The sequence below is a fragment of the Cynara cardunculus genome, unplaced genomic scaffold, assembly GCF_001531365.2.
Source record: "Cynara cardunculus var. scolymus isolate 2C unplaced genomic scaffold, CcrdV1 Un_Scaffold_2554, whole genome shotgun sequence".
NCBI lineage: Eukaryota > Viridiplantae > Streptophyta > Magnoliopsida > Asterales > Asteraceae > Cynara > Cynara cardunculus.
The window spans coordinates 70,438-75,230 of NW_020201133.1; positions in this window are offsets into that span (position 1 = coordinate 70,438).

Here is a 4,793-nt window from a genome sequence, read left to right on the forward strand (position 1 = left end):
CAAAAACCTGACAATGTGAACATTGGATCGGTTCCCAAATGTATTCAACTTGGATTTTTACATGTTCGGCATCACCACCATTGAGATTCGGGATTTCAACATCAATAGACTTTTTTAACTCTCCCACAGACCAAACCTCAATTAAGACTTTAGCAAAACCCGGCCGTCCCCAAGCTTTTTCACACATATCATACATTAAAGGGTAAAATGGGCTTATTTCTCCATTTTGAGTCTAATAGACTTATAATGGTGCTAATTGGGTCATAATTAGTCTAATCAGAAGTTAATGAGGGACCAATTGAGGTAGAATGGGTTTTTTGAACGGAAACCATGCAAATTTATAAAACCATAAAAAAGAAACAACAATTAAGCGTTCGACCACAACCAATAACCCAAAACTCCAAAAGACTTGGACATCAAATCATACCATGCCACAACAAGCCAAAAAGAGCAAAGCCCCACAGACCCAAACAAACAACTAAAAATAAAGAAAAGGAGCTTAAACCACCAAACAACACCCCAAGCCCACATTAGAAAACTCAAATCAAACAGCATTTCCCTGAGTTCTCCCCACCATCCAAGTCGCACGAGTAGCAATAGTATGATCAATAATTTTGATAAGTTGCATAGATGTCCGGTGATCCTCAGAAAAAAGTCTTCTATTACGTTCCTGCCAAATATAGTAAACAGACGCAGCCACCGCAAGTTTCTGCTTCAAGCGCTTCGGTCTTCGACCGGTATTGGAAATAGCCTCCAAAATATGATCCCACGAAGAAGGCATAGTCGTCAAGTCCACTCTATGCAAGATACTATCCCAAACTTCATGAGCAAAATTACACTGAAAGAATAAATGTGAATGGCTATCCATAAAAAGTCCACAAAGCAAACATTTCAGGTCCGGTGGTTCATCCTTCCAAAGCATACGATCTTGAGTAGGCAAACGTTTATGACAAGCAAGCCATAAACAGAAAGCGTGCTTAGGAATGTGGCCAGAGAAACATACCGATTTATACCAAGGAACAACCGGATAAGTTCCCTCCAACGAAGCCCAAGCATTACTAACCGAAAATTTTGAACAAAATGCACTAGTATCCCCCCATAGAACATAATCACAAACAGTCATTCAACAAAGGCAGAGGAGCAGAGCAAATTTCAGCAAACCTGGTACGCCACTCATCTGGCCATACACCATCCAAACGTAAAACCAGCTCTCGAACTGTAGTGGCAGTAAAGAACCCACAAGAATGGATAAACCAGTAAGATATAAAAGCCGAGAGATGACCACAAGGTAACCAAGAATCCTCCCAAGCATTAGTCTTCCGACCATCACCAATCTGAGAAACCAGAAAACGCCTCAACTGAATACGTAGGTCCAACAGTTTACGGAAGACCCATGACCTATTGGAATTTTTCCGAACCATCCAGAATTGAGAAGAGCGAAGATTATGACAATACACCCATCGTTCCCACAAAGACTCACGATGCCGCACAATATCCCAAACATGTTTATCAAGTAAAGCCCTATTCCACATTGCAACCGCCGAATACCAAGACCCCCTGACTCCGTAGGTCGACACACCACATCCCAAGAAAGCCTACATCTACCTCCAGGATCTTCCCTTGGAGCCCAAAGAAATTTCCAAAATATAGATTCAAGGTCATGGATTAACCCAGATGGTAATAAGAACACAGACATCCAATGCAGCTGAAGAGATTGAAGAACCGACATAATAAGTTGTCTACGACCTCCAAAAGAAAGAAACTTAGACTTCCAATTAAAAATACGACTCTTAACTTTAGCAATCAAAAGACCATAATCACTTATCTTCAACCGAGCTTGAGATAAAGGGACACCCAAGTAACGAACAGGCAACGACCCAAGCTTGAAAGGAAGACATTCAAGAATGGGCTCCTTAATGTTAGGTGACACATTCCCAAAATAAATCTCACTTTTTTCAAGGCTTGGTGCTAACCCCGAACGTTGTTGAAAAAGGAATAGTGCCTTTTTAAGCACTTCCACCGAATAGACATCACCCTTTGTAAAGACAAATAGATCATCAGCAAAACACAAGTGAGTCAAATCCAACTCATCACAACCCCGATGGTACCCAAAATCGGTTGCTTCCTGAATACACTGCTTAAGGAGGATAGAAAACCCCTCCATTACAATCATGAACAGATAAGGACATAGCAGATCACCTTGCCGAAGACCCCTACCTATATGAAAAAACCCATAGGAAATTCCATTTATCGCAAGAGAATAGGAAGTTATAGACACCATCTCCTTAATCCACTTGATCATAACCGGATGGAAACCCAAACCCTGCAGCATGACAATGAGAAACCACCGGTCCACCGTATCAAAAGCTTTTTTAATATCAATTTTAAACGCACATTTAGGGGGACCAGTCTTGGACTGATGCCCAGAAACAAGCTCATGAGCCATGAGGATATTATCCGTAATCCTCCTACCCGGAATAAAAGCCGATTGAGCCTTATCAATTAAAGAATCCAAATATCCCTTCATTCGGTTGACAATGACTTTACTAATACATTTATAAATCACTGTACAGCAAGCTATAGGCCGGTAATCCGTAACCTTAGAAGCATTAACAGATTTAGGGAGGAGACAAATAAGAGTATGATTCAATTCCTTAGGGAGGTTACCTTGATAAAAGAAGTTGTGGATAGCTATTTCCACATCCCGATCCACAATATCCCAAGAAGCTTTGAAAAACTTGGAAGAGAACCCATCAGATACTGGGGCTTTATAATTTCCAATGCTAAACATAGCATTCTTAATTTCATCATCCCAAATCGGCCGTATCATATGATTAGCATCTGATTTAGAGAGCTTTCTCGAAAAACTCTCTTCAGACATAACTGGATCTGAAGACTCATACCGCATACCAAGAAAATCTCTAAAATAATCTACAAATTCTTTAGGAACATCGTCCCCATAAACGTACTCACCTCGGCTAGTACAAACAGATTAATGGTCCCTTAATGGGTCCATTTAGTGTTTGTGGATATAATGCGCCTATTTATCCTTAAGGAGTCCAATTGGGTCAAAATGACACAAACTAGGTCGTAATTAGTCTCATTAGACCCTAATGGGTATAAGTGCCCCAGCTCTCCTTCAGTAGTCTACTGAAAGGGGAAAAATCCCAGGCAATTTTATAAAGACAATAAAAGCAGGACCGTTACAAGCAAATCAGCAAGAAAAACTACGGCAACTTTGACTTACAAACCAAGCCATAAGAAGCCAAAAATGACAAAGAGAAGTACACCAAAGCATAAAAATAACACAAGCCGAAGAATAAACGGCAAAACAAACCCACATAAGCCCAAACCAAGTAACCACACCACCCACACAATCACATTGCATTAGTAATCTTCAGCTTCTTCCTAGTCTTCCAAGCCATACGTTGAAGAATCTGCATCCTGATCTCCGCAACAACTTTGTCTCCTATATGATTGAAGTTATCAAAGAACTTCCTGTTTCTTTCTCTCCATATGTGGTAAACCGTGGCCGATAAACCAAGTTTTTGAACAGTATTCCAAGATTTCCATCGTTGAGCTAAACCCCTGTTAAGAATATCCTCCCAGTTGTTCAAACAGTTCGTTAACCCTACTTCCTTTTTAATGACTTCCCAAATACTACTAGAGAAATTGCATTCGAAAAATGAGTGATTGTGCGTTTCAATCACTGATTTATAGAACACACATTTCAAATCCGGCGGTTCATGCTTCCACTGACTGATGCGATCTTGAGTTGGTAACTTATTCTAACAAGCCATCCACATGCAAAGAGCATGTTTAGGTATGTATGCTTTATTGCATACCAGCTTGTACCAGTGCACAATCAACCTCACTTCTTGTACAGTTTGCCATGCCACTTTGACCTCAAAATTATGCTCCTTCAGGAGTCTAGCTGGGGCAAAATGATACTAACTGGGTCAAAATTAGTATAACTAGACGTTAATGCGACTAATTGAGGCATAATGGTTCTTAAGGGTCCTAATTGGTCCATTTGGTCCCAGTAGGTAGAATGTGCGTACTTATTTTAATCGAGTCATTCGTGTCAAAATGACACTAAATGGATCATAATTAATCCAACTGGACCCAAATTGGTTTGATAGGCCCATTTCTTTATAAGGAGTCTAATTGGGTCAAAATGACACTTATTCGGTCATATTTAGTTTGATCAGACCATTTTTTTTTTAAGAAAACTTCTGCAAATTTATAAAACGCAAAAAAAAGCATTACAACGCAACCAAAAAACAGACAGACTGCAACCTACAACCAAAAGCCCCAAGGCCGTGGGAAACACCCCAACCAAGTCACAACAAGCCAAAAGAAACAAAGCCCATAAGAAGCAAACAAACAACAGAAGATAAAAAAGAGAAGCTTAACCCAAACCAAAGCCCCCTAGAACCAAAAACAAGTCTTCAAGTCAACCATAAGTAAGCACAAGACGACTTGCCAACCAATCTGCACAAATGGAGATAGAATCCCTAATAACCGCAATAAGATCCTGAGCCGTACGCTTAGTCGCAGAAAAAAGTCTTCTATTACGCTCCTGCCAAATATAGTAAATAGCAGCGGCCGCAACAAGCTTCTGCTTTAACAATTTCGGACGACTATTAGAATCCGAAATAACTTGAACAATCTGCTCCCACCTTGAAGGCATACCCGGCAGATCCACCATATGTAAAACACTAGTCCATACAACTCCAGCATACGAACATTGAAAGAATAAATGATCATGACAATCTAAACATTGACCACAA